General features: G+C 43.2%; 1 long non-coding RNA gene across 1 annotated transcript in view; it reads left to right on the plus strand.

Moving 5' to 3' along the window:
• The window catches only part of LOC108640865, an 87,518-nt gene that overhangs the window by 502 nt on the left and 74,260 nt on the right, over positions 1–12,756 (plus strand). Inside the window, exon 2 of the long non-coding RNA XR_001921556.1 lies at positions 443–509. This is a non-coding gene — a long non-coding RNA (uncharacterized LOC108640865). The remainder of the gene's footprint in view (positions 1–442; positions 510–12,756) is intronic.

Here is a 12,756-nt window from a genome sequence, read left to right on the forward strand (position 1 = left end):
ATTTATGTTATGCAAATATAGGTATATATTTATTTATTTATTTAGTACATATATTAATTTTACACTTATATGTAACTATATAAATATGTAGATATATCAATATATAGATAAATAATCACATGCTACTATATATGCTAATAAAAATATACAAAATATATATAATATATCCATAGGTATATATAATAAATACATATTTATCTATTTACACATATTATATATTTACACGTATATGTGTATATATATATATATATATAAGTGATCCCTCACCACATACTGCTTTCAAATTATATGGCATAACATGAAACAATAAAAACATATAAATATTTTTTATTTCCAGGCAAAATAACAGGTTAAAGTTCCCTTTTAACCTCGTTAGATTTATTTATTTATTTATTTATTTATTTACTTACTTACTTACTTATTATTTAACCTGTTCCCATAGATTTATGGAAGAGCTGACCAGCTTTCTGGGGAGGATCTAAGACAAACCTGTGAGCTGCACCTTACAGGTGAGTGATTCAGCCATGGGATTCTGCAATTTTAACCTCTGCCCTGCTTTGATGAGCTGTCATCAATGAAAACCTGGTAGAAACTATGTGATCAGTCAGTCTGTGGGTTTGTGTGCACAGGATTTGATAAACCCCAGTTCGCACCAGCCCATCCCCACCCCTTGGGGTAATGGATCAGTGCACACTGCAGTCCACCAAAAACCAAGGCACGCTTCCAGCAAAACGTGAGCCCACATAGTGTGGAATAAACTGGAAATATGTGAGAGCTGATTAGAGTCAGGGAATCCTGGAATGGTGTGGATTGGAAGGGACCTTAAAGCTCGTCACTAGAGGAATTATGTCGGGGCAGCGCAGGGGACAAAAACCTGGTCATAACAGAAATGGTAAACCTTGGTTTGCAGCCCAGAAAAGGGCAAATTTTTAAGTGAAGGATCTGAGAATTCTGTCAGCTTCGTCCACGTAAGGCTCTGCACGTGAGATTTTGAAATCTGTTTGGCTGCTCAGAATGTCAGATGTTATTGCTGGTCAGTCAGTGTACCCAGACATCTTACAAATAGCTCTGTGCTCGAAAACTGCATAAAACTGTAGGAATTTTGGAAAAATCTGGGTTGGTTGTCTTGTTTTGGGGTTTTTTTTACCTTTAGTGAAACAGTACCTTGGCCATCCTGAAGTAATCTGCTGGAACAAAGAGAACGTGGGCAAATATTTCGAGCCCCAGGGTATCCCAGCATTACTGCTGTGGGGTACAGAGCAGGCTCAACCATGGCATTAATGTTGAATTTGTCCTCAGTTTTAGCTGCAGCAGTGTCAGGGCTGGATTTTTAGATCAGTCTGGCAAGTGGCAATTTTTAGTGAGTGGATGCTGTCAGTTGTAGTCTGGGAACCTTCAGAGGTTCAGGTCGATGAAATGTCCAGTAAACAAGCAATAATTACAGCTGTCAACAGAGGAGTCCCAAAAATAACAAACAGCTCTGATTTATCTCCTGCTTAACCATAAAGCTGATTTCATATTGGGCAAAAATGTTATGAAGAGGTGCAAGATAGACACTGCAGCTGAACAGTAGGGGACATGAAACAACACAAAGTGCCTGAAAGCTGCTTTTAAAAATAAATAAATGAACAAACCCCAGTGACCTGTGGCGGCCTGTCTGGTTTTCCTGCATTTGTATGTGCACACATTTGGGAATGAAAGGGAACAATGACACGTGAATGCAGTTTGCAGAGGCTAATGAAGCAAAACACTAATTTCTGCCATGAAAGGGTTTCCTCTCTGTGATGTCTCCTCACCTCCCAGGAAGCAGATGCCGTGTTCCCCCCTGTCCCTGGCTGTGTTCTGGCTGTGTTTGCTGCTCCCCCTCCCCAGAGGGAGCCCTGCTGTGGGATGCACCTGTTAACAGGTTCAGTTCTGGTGCAAATCATTTAAACTTCTGGAATTTCGGTTACTCTGAATTATGCTGGATGCGAGTGGAAAATATGAAATCTGAAGACACAATAAGTCTGGATCATGATTATACTTGCAATACAATGATGTATATTTTTATGTTATAAAAATATAAATAATGCTGTTGCTGATATAAGGGCCTTGAATGAGTTTCCCCACTAGTAAGTGTTGAGCTCTATTTTAATTGCTTGTGGAGGGCACCACTAAATTCTGTTTAGTAAGAGACTACCCTGAGTACAGCTGCATGTGAATTTCTGTAGTTAATTCACTACTGTTTGGTTGTTTTCTTAGAAGTAGTTGTTTCAGATGAATAAATCTGTAACATCTCAGGTTTTTCAAACACAAAGTGATTCATGCCAACCTGTTTTCATAGGCTGCTGCAGAAATGAATTAATATGATAATGTGACTCTGTGAAATTACTACTGTTCACGTACTAAATGTTCTTATTTATTACCCATAACATTTAATTGTAGTTTAAATAAATTCCATATAAACACATTTACTGCGGAGTTTAGAAACAATCCACAATTACACGGTGCAGTTACAGGAACAAATTCCCTATCACTGATTCCTAGGAGAGGAGGATTTCTGGGGTTGATGCTGAGCTGCTGATAAACAGCTTTGCCTTCATCAGTTCCTGTTTGTCATGAACTCTTCATAGAATCTGAAATGATTTGGGTGGGAAGGGACTTTAAAGCTCATCCAGTCCCAGTCCCTGCTGTGGGCAGGGACACCTTCCACTGTCCCAGGTTGCTCCAAGCCCCTTCCAACCTGGCCTTGGACACTCCCAGGGATGGGACATCCCTTTCTGTTTTGTCTCTCTCAGTGGCTCTGTGTCTGTGGCATCCCGTGCCTGGGAATCACAGAAAACACAGGACCTTGCTAAAACATGAGGATTTTGGTGTGTTTAAGGCAGAATTTCCAGTTCTCGTTGAAAATCAAAACCCAAGACAAACAGAACCCCCCTCAGCATAACTGAGCCCATCACTGGGAGCCTGGGGGCTTTCCCCTTTGCCCTGTTCCTGCTCCCTCTGGGCACCAGTGGCTCTTTTCCTGGAGGCCCCGGTGTCCCTGCGGGTGTTGAGCCTTTGTCTCTGCAGAAATGTGTGATGGGGAGATAGTGCTTGTGTGGACGTCAGCATTTCCAACCCTTGCATGTGTTGCATTGCTAAGCAACTTTTAGCAACACTTCTCCCGCGTCCTTATGCCATCTGGAAAAGAGGATTAGACAAGGAAATGTGCCAGGGAGAGACAAAGGCACATGTAAGAAAGAGGTGGCTTAATTACTTGGGAGGATGAGTGACATTAATAGCAGGCAATCAGCAGAAGTGATTGAAAGCAGGCACAGTGCTTCCCAGGTAGTGAGAAGGAACCTCTGGGAAAGGTGGCATCTTTTATACCCCCTGGCCTTTCCCCTCCCTGCAGGAGCTGAACCCCAGTGCTGATTTCATGGATAGTTTAGACAGAGCTCCAGTGACAGAGTCTCTTCTAGACCCTCTTCCAGTTGTTTTGTACACCCTGGATAACTGGCTGCCTGCTGCTTGAAGGTCCCTTCCACTGAGGCAGAGGAGGTTGTGGAATGCCAGTGGAGTGTGGAGCTTGTGCACATTAGTTCCCAACAGCCCTGCTCCCCTGGGATAACTGCTGGGGATGCTTTGAGGGGATGGAAGGGATAGACTGGAGCATGTGGTGTCAGAAGGGTATTCTGTCTTTGGTGTCATCTTCCAGCACACCTGTAACTGCTAAAGGTGCAAACAGAATTTTTACTAAATCCATCTGGAGCTTCAGCTGAGTTCACACACATTAGAGAACTATAGGAGCACTTTTTTGGTACCTCTGCTGTTACCACACAAAAAGCCAAATATCCAACTTAGTAGAAGAATGACCACTTCAGATTTGAAACATTCCCCCTCTCTGGTTCCTTATGCACTCTACTATTGGAAGAATGTTGCCTGACAGCTGAGCAGGATTTAGCACCACATAAAACCAGCAAGGTTTGTTACTGAGTTGTTTTACTTCCCATACCTGGACTTTTGACTGCACTTTGCCCACTGTCTGATTATTTCTGTGCCAGTTGTGACTCTGAACTCTCCCAGTGATATGGAGCAACCCACACTAAGGTTCAGTGCCAGCTCTGTGCTGCAGGGTGGTTTTTACACATACTTTGGAACAGAGCTGTGGACCACAATGTGCAATCCTACACTTGCTCCTCCCAGCTGGAATGAAACCTGTGCTCCTGCCATGCCCTCCCCTGCCTGACCCTGTGTCAGTCCATGGCAGTGGAATGGGGGCTGTCAACTAATCACCTGAAGGTCGTGTTGGGTGGCAAAGGGGACCCTGGAGACACTGCACCTTCCTCATGACATCACACTGGGCTGCAGTTACGTGGGCAAGGTTAATGTTGCCGGAGACTTTAATTGGCTCATTCCTAAGATTCCCTGGTATTTGGCTCTGCTGCCTTAGGAGTCTTTAAACTTTTCTGCAAAGGGAATACCTTGGGTGAAATGCAGACTGGATTTAAATAACCAAGGCTTTTTTGAATTGAATTTGGTACACTATTTCACTTTTCACAACCTTTAAAAGCAAAATAATGTGTGATTCTGTATGTGACAAAGCAGTTATTCATTCTTGCCATGTAATTTAATGCGATGTTCTATATGAACTGAAGGGCTTCACATAATAGTATCCCACAGTAACAAACCTTGGGCAAGAAATGTTTGATTCTCCTCCCTTTCCCCTTTCGAGGAGTGCCACATAATCCTTGGTTGTTGTGTGGTCTCCTATTCAACTTTTCACAAAAATGTTGGAAGGGTATTTATAAAAAGCCTTGAGGACCACCCACTATGCTATTGAAATTTGGCTGAAATAATCCCTTCTTTATAATTTAGCTGTGGTGTTGTCGAAATTTCAGTTCCATGTGGGTTTCTGTTTAAAGGGGCAGTGGGGAAATGACGTCCTGGATGGACAGGGAGCCGTGGCCAATTGTTGTGGTGACACCTGTGATGGGCTGGGGCTCAAAAGCTGGCTCAGACCTTCATTGTGCCCTCCAGTTATTAACAGGACTTGGACATAATGCCTTGGTTGTCCCTCTTGTGATGAATATGATCTGACTGTAGTGTTCAGCATCCTCTGAGTTCTCAGCTCTCCCAGAACAGCTCCCTCTCTGGAGCAGGAGGGACAGAGACCTTTCCTGGAGTGAGGGAGCTGCTCGTTCAAAGGAAATGCAGAGCTGCAGTGAGGTGTCCAGTCTTCTTGTAATGGATTTTTATTCCTGTGATGAGAGAGTGGGTTTTTTTGGGTTTAATAATGTGGATTTTTAATTTTAAACTGAAAGCATTTTGGAATTAAGAAGTTGGAAGGACAGGAAAAGAACAGGCTGTGTGTGTGCATGGCCTGTGTGTGTATGAGAGTCATCCCAGGCAGTGTAAATTCTGTCACTGCACACAGTAAAGAATTGCTCAGCAGGTTCTAGTTTGGTAAGCACAGAGCAGGAATGAATCCCACCCCACTGCAGAGCCATGGACTCCCCAGCTGCAGGGAGAGCTTGTCTAATCCAATTGACTCCTGTGTGAGGGGACTGTTGGCACAGCACACGCGGTTCCAACCGGAGCACAGCTGGTCAAGAGGGGCTCACAAGTACATTTTTGGATTGCCTCACTCAGATATGAATGTATCACCTCAAAGGAAATGATCCAAAAAACTTGAAATCCAGCATGTGTGCATGTACTCTTGGTGTCAGGCAGCAAAACATATGGAATGGAACTCAGAAGGACAGATCTGTGCAGCAGCACAGCCCATCTAAAGAATATTTGCACTTCAGAATCTCTACTGTGGGATGTTAACACTCCCAAAATTAAATATTTAATAACAAAAATCAGAGGAATATAATGCACCTGATTGATTTATTTCTACCTTTAATACTAGACATGCTTGTGATTCTAGGTCACGTTTTCTGAACCCAGAATAAAAATGTTTGGTTTCAGAAGCATTTCCTGTGAAGGAATAACTTTTTGTAGGTTTCAGAAGTCTCACAGTAAAGTGCTTCTTTAATCCAGCCAAAGTTGATAGTAATCAAAATTCATAGCAATGTTCAAACCCTCTGGAATGTGGGGATGGTCTGTTCCATGATTAGTTAGCAGATGTTAACTTTAACAGGCCCTTTTTTCTGGCACTGTGAGCTGAACAATAAGGAATTGAATAGGTCTTGAAGAAATCGCTACACAATCACGGGAGTATTCTCTTCAGATTACTATAAGGATATATTTGAAGAGAGGAAATTTGTTCCTCTCCTGTTCATTGGGTATTTAGAAGACTTAATTTTCCCTTTTCTCGGCAGTGCAATCATTTACATTCTGCACTAAGAAAGCATGATATTCCTGTTTATTGCAAAAACTTAATTGTTTTTTAAATCTTTTTAAAATGCCTTTTTGAGGTTATTCACAGGACTTCAGTTTAAACATCTAGATAAGCATTGCAGGCAGAATGATAGTTTGGCTTTGGGGAAGGAAGTGCCTTCATTAAAGGGAGTGAATTTATCTTCTTCCCATCCCTCTGGGAAGACAGGTTTGCTTTGCCACTGCCCAGGAGTGAGGACTGGGGGAAAGGAGTGCAAGAAACAACCCCATGGAGGGCCCCACAGCAGGGCAGGGGATGTTCCCGGGGGGAACTGCTGCCCATGGAAAGCCCAGGCGGGAGCAGCTTCTCCCCTCGGGAGCTGTGGGTTGTGGAGGAGCTTTGCTGAAGAGGGGAACACCTGAGGAGGGAGCAGCAGCAGGGAGGGGATGTCCTGGACCCACCACAACCCCATCCCTCAGCCCCCGAGCCCTGAGCGGGGAGGGACAGGAGCTGGGAGTGCAGAGATGAGGTTTTATACTCAGAAACTTTACCTGAGTTTGTGATGTTGTGCCACAGTAACAGTGAGAGGTAATTCAGAGACAGTTGGGACATACTGTTTGTTTGTTGCTCTGTTGGTGATCTGTGAATAAACATGGTGTGGAAATCGGGGCTGGCATCAGAAACCACCCAATCCCATCCAGGTCTGCAACCAACCTTGAGCTCCTTGGAAGAGCCAGAAGAAAGCTCTGCTTTGAACTGCTGTGCTCGAGCAGTGGGGCAGAGACAACTTCATTCTACTTGCCTTGAGTGTGTGTAGAATAACCCAAAACCAGGCCTCACAAATTACAGCAAATGTGCAAGTGTTACTCCCTAAAAACAGTGGCAAATACCTTTTTTGAGATGCTGGGGAGTTTTTGTGATCGTCAAATATAATTTTATAATACAATATTCAGCCTTTAAAGAGTGCAAGCTGTTCACTGCCCTCCCTTGCCCCATCTGGTGGCTCCTGACTATTCAGGGAGGGTACAGCAAGTTCTGTCTACAAAAATTCGGACCATAAAAATCATCCTTCTAAATACTGATTTGTAATCCTAAATTAATAATTGGTTTCTGAAGTATTGAAGTCTCTGGAAGCTGCTGACTGTGTTAGTACTTCTAAGAAGCCAAGAACCTTTAAATCTCACTGAAACTTGTTTCAAAAATCTCACCCAGCATTTGGTTTCTCTCTATATTTTTATAGCAACATTGTTCTTTTTTTCCTTGTCAAGGATAATAGCTGATGTCAGAATTGTAAATACTCCACAATAATTATTTGAAGTGCAGAACCAGATGAAATAGACCCTACAGTGAAATATTTCTTTGAAGCTGTGAAACTTGATTCTTTGTTTATTAGGAAAGTCACTGCTTTAACTTTGTACAGCATTTCAAAAGACTTGGAAAACACAAGGAGTAATTTAAATGAATTCTAAACCCCCATTTGTCAACTCCATCTCCAGTCTGACACAATCTAATTGACTTAAGTTGTTGGAGAGGTAGTTTTCAATATGATGCTTCGTGTATGTTTTCTGCTGGATTCCCAGCTGTAAATTCAATATACTGAGCACCTAATGGGGTCATGCTGATTTCTTCCTTATATTTGGACTTAACTAAGATTTCAAACCTATCAGCACAAACAAACAAAGTTGTCAGAACTCCTTTCTCTGCCTGGCTCTGGGTGTATAATCTGTCTTTTGACATGTGTTGCATCTGGAAGCCGGGAACCCAAATCTCCTGTTTCTGTCATTAGCAATTCTGGATTTGCAGTGGCTGATTTGCCATTCCCAGAGGGAGACAGAGCCAGGATCTGGATCTGACACCCAATGTAGAGCAGGAGATGCTTGGAGCAGCCAGCATGGGGAGTAAAGATAATGGATTAGTTGGCTGCTCAGCTTTTTAGTTAACTGAGAAAGGAAAAAATATCTTTGCACAGCAGTAAAATAACTCAGGGATGTAAGAAACAACCTTTGTATTACAAACAGGCAGCTTCTTAGTGATTTTTTTTTTTTTTAGCAAAGTGCTGAGTTTCTCATTAAAAATACAAACAAAATAATTTTAGGACATTTATTCTATTTTATAAGAGAAATTTTTCCCTCTTGGGGTTTCTTTTCAGTTATTTTCATCAAGCAAAGCATAGTGGTGTGCAGTAAGATCAAAAGAGTTTAAGTTAATAATTTCTACAGTCTTAATTCTTTAACCAATAATGAAATAGGGACTAAAATTTGAATCTGGAGCCCAGACTTTATACCCTTCACTGATGTTCAGAAACGCTGCTGGAACTTCACAAATTTCCAGTAACAACTTTGACATGTGAGACTGGTCCCAGAAATAAGGCAGCTCCAGGATCTCAAACTGTGGGAGTGCTGGTTTCAGGGAAAATTGGGAATATTCAGGCACAAAGGCTTTTATGTCCACACAAAGCCATTTCCCCATTTTACAAAGGATTCAAGCCGATAGTGGGGGCAGAAATGTTTCTTTTTTTCCTGATTTAATGTTCTGTCTGATTTGTCGTTGGTGGTGGTTGAGCAGCTGCTTTGACCTGGGAAGTCCTTTGGTGCTGGAGTGACAAGTTCCAGCACTGCCACTCTGAGCAGGGAGAAGCTGAGTGTCAAACCCCCATTTTCCCTCCAGAAACACCTGATTTGCCTTGTTCTGTGAAGCTTCTAAAGGTGGTGGGTTTGGCTTCTGTTCACTCCTATTGTGAGATTGGGAACACGGGAATTCAGAGTCTCTGTGTCCATAACACACGTTCTCTTGATGCCCTGACTGCAGGAAGAGCTTTAAGAAAAAAACCAGAATACTCCTGGCCATGTAATAAAATGAGAAGAGTTGGCAACTTGGATGTGAAGTTCCAAATTTGATGCTCCTGAGGAAGCTTTTGGTGGCTGGGGCTGCAGAGGTGACTGTCCCACCTGTGTGACTGTGGGAAATCAGGGAGAAACAAGGGGGTGCTTTTTCCAATCCCAGTGCAAATCCTGTCTGTGACTCATGAGTTTAATCAATTAGAAGCAAAATATCTTGTGACTCTCTGGATGGGGCACCATATGTTGCAACAGAAAAAGAGCACTTCAGGAGGAGGCATTTTGGTGTTTTTGGAAAGATGACATTGCAGAGAAAATGTAGAAACTGTGGTTTGCTTTAAATATTAGGACTTTTCTGTTAAGGCATTAATTATTCTCCAAGACCTTTTAGAAAAGGTATTAAGGACTGCCTAAAGTAGGATTGGATGGGCTCAGAGCAGCAGTTTCCCCTCGGCTGTTTCAGTTTGCCCCTCTGATGGAAGCAGTGCGTGCCTGGTGGGGAACGTTCTCCTCCATGTTCCTGATGTTATTACGAGATATCCCAGGGCAATAAAGAAAACAATTCCTGGGCACTGATAGCAGTGACATAATGCTGCTGCTGGTCCAGATCTCTGTAGTGCCTCTGGTTTCCATTTGCTCTGTATCATCACATTTCTGCTGCATCAGCTGAAATATTTTTCATATTTCTGGACTGAGGAACGTTATTGTCCAACAGGTCTTAAATTGACGGGAATTTACAGGACTCAGGAACAAGCTTTCAATTGAAACCAGGGCTGGGAGCGCACGGAGCTGGGGGATGAGGCCAACTCAAACATCTCCCTGGGTCCCTGTGCAGAAGGCTGGAGCTGTAAAAAGTTTGGGTTTTGGCTCCTCCTGTTTTTAGGTCCAAGTGCTTGGCCTTAAGTGTTCCACCATCTAATTCCAAATGATCACTATTTGGTGCTTTTTCATCCTTCACCCTCTGACTCCACCAAGTTTCACTAAAAATTCATCTCATTGAGGTCCTTCTGCGAGGGTTCATTCCCAGGGAATGGATTCCCTCCTCTCACAGTTGTGAGGATCCCAGCATCAGTTATATGCTGTAATATCAGTGTTTATGACTGATAACACTGGACCTGAGTGGGGAACCAAACCCACTCAGGGGATGCAGCAGCTGCTCCTTTTAGTTGGTCATTGAAGCAGAAGGACCAACAGCTCAGACAGACCCACCTTAAAATGACTGGCTGAGCAGGACACAAGGCACACCAGGCTGCATTTCCCAGAGTGGAGCTCATGGAATTGTAGGCAGTTTGTTTGACAAAAAAGGGAACAAAAAAGGGCACAAAAAAGGGCTGCTCTTCACATCATCGTGTCGTAGCTCTGAGCTAACAAAAAGTTGACTGGACCCATAAATTTAATCACATAATCAGTGTTTTAATGGATTAAAACCGTGTGCCTGGGCGAAAATGTCCTGTTTTCTCCCCGCTATTCCTTCATCCAAGAAGCCCTTTTTAGACTATTTGACAAAAGTGGATGTGTAATTGAATTCAGGAACAGCATCAGATGACACACAGGCTGTCATATGTTAGTCAAAAAAAAAGAAAAATAGTTACCATAACAACTGACTCACCACTTGTGTTTCCAAGAGGAGAACATCTTAAAGGAGAATGCCACAGGTCAGTCCCATGCGTGTTTGTGCTGTTGGGGAACAGGCAGGAACATTGTTTTCATGGTGCCAGGAATGATGGGGGGGTTCTTACTCAACTAAGGATTTGTTACCAGAAATAAGATTGTGCTTCTTAGATGATCATGTCCATAGCTGGAAGCAACAGCAAATAAGTATGTTTAAAAACAAAATGAAAAGTCCTGAGTACTGGATTTTCCAAACATATTGGGGATCACTCTTTTTTTTCTGTTAGAATTGCTGCTTTTACTTTTCTTTGGTTCATTGTTGAGGACCTGAACCTGCTCATGGCTGAAGTGTAGGGGTTTTACCTTTGACATCTGCATTTCCCTGATCAAGCCTTAACGTGATTTATTTTGTATTTTGTGTCAGCCCCTCTGAGCCAGCTTCAAAGCCACTTCCCCAGACGTGTTTCCTGCGTCTCCACTGAAGCCCTTGGTGCTAAAACTCTTGACATCATCACTAGAAGTAGCCTGAGGATCATCAGAGTCTTCTTTGAAGACTTGGTAGTAATTTCCACTACAGACAAATATTCTGCTGAAAAAAAGGTTTTGCCTCTGCCCCCTCTGTCCTGCAGGCAGTGATAAATAAAGAATTGCTGCAAAATCAGATTACTTTTAATGTGACATTTCATACGTTCTGCTGGGTGAGGGCAAAGGGAATCACAGAGTCGTTGAGGTTGGAAAAGACCTCAGTGAGTGATTAACCCTCTGTCTGTGCAGAGAGTTTATTCTCTCTTCTACCTGCTCTTCTGAAATCCTTAATATGGTGATCCTGTGGCTGAGGGGTCAGTGCCCCAGATGTGTGTGTGAACGTGGATAAATGTGCTGGGGCTGGTTAGTGGAAAACACCCGAGTTCCTCCAGCTGGGATCCCACCCCTCGGACACCTGGTACACACTGGGAGCCCCACAGAGCTGTGGGTAAAAAGCAGCAATTCTGGCCAGCCCCTGGCAGCCCTGGGTTGCAATAGTGGCCACATAATTTGTGACATTATTAGAGTTCAGCAGAGTCCAGGAACTCCTGGCTGATTTTGACCTCTCTAAATATGTCCCTCTCTGAATCATGCAATAAAACAATTGGAGAGTTTGAGTCTGCCCATATAACAGGACCACTGTGAGCCCTGGTAGGTGTGGGGTTCCTTTTGGTGCTGAGCTTAAGAAAATTTTAAAGAAAAAGAAGTATAGAATGCTTTCTTTTGGGTCTTTGGGTTGTTTTGTTTCAGACTTTCAGACTGGCTGTTTAGCATTTTGCTCAAAGAAAAGCCCAGCTCACACACATGGAAGATTGCCAGGGACTCTAATCCCTATTTTGGTTAAATTACAGTACCCAGATTTCGGTAACAAAGCGCATTGATTTTATATTCAAAAAGATTTTTATATTTAGTCTGTTAACCTTTTGTAATTCCCACCCACAGCTCTGCACTGGGGAACATTTTGATGCTAATTGTTGTCAGTGGGGAATCTGCCCCGGCCCCTTGGGAATGTCAGTGCAGTGAATGCAGTGCAGGTGCTGGAACTGCAGCTCTGGAATTGTCTCTGGGCAGCAGGGATGGCTCAGACAATTCCCTTCAAACTGCGCTGGAGAACACTTAAAAACATAAATCTGGTAACCAAAGATAACCTGACATCATATCTGCAATAAGGAAAAGAGGGGGGAGAATTCTTCCCCTCATTTCCAAGGGGGTTTTCCAGACTCACTGTTTAAATCACTCCTCGCTGGGCAGATTCTGATTCAAGAGTTACTGTGCAGTTTTGAGAAGTCCCCCGGGGTTTAGGTGTTTGTGGGAATTCTTGTCTGGTAGTCCCTGGAAGTAGTTTGGTGGAACATCCCAACCCAGTGGGAATGGAGGGAAAAGGAGGGTTTGTGCTCAGAGCCCAGACCCTGTGGGTGACACTGGACACGTTTCCTTCAGCCCTGCTGCCCTCAGGATGAGACAACAGCCCTGCTTGTCCTTCCAGCAACTCCAACC

Source organism: Manacus vitellinus, unplaced genomic scaffold, assembly GCF_001715985.3.
Source record: "Manacus vitellinus isolate BGI_N305 unplaced genomic scaffold, ASM171598v3 scaffold_46_pilon, whole genome shotgun sequence".
NCBI classification, from domain to species: domain Eukaryota; kingdom Metazoa; phylum Chordata; class Aves; order Passeriformes; family Pipridae; genus Manacus; species Manacus vitellinus.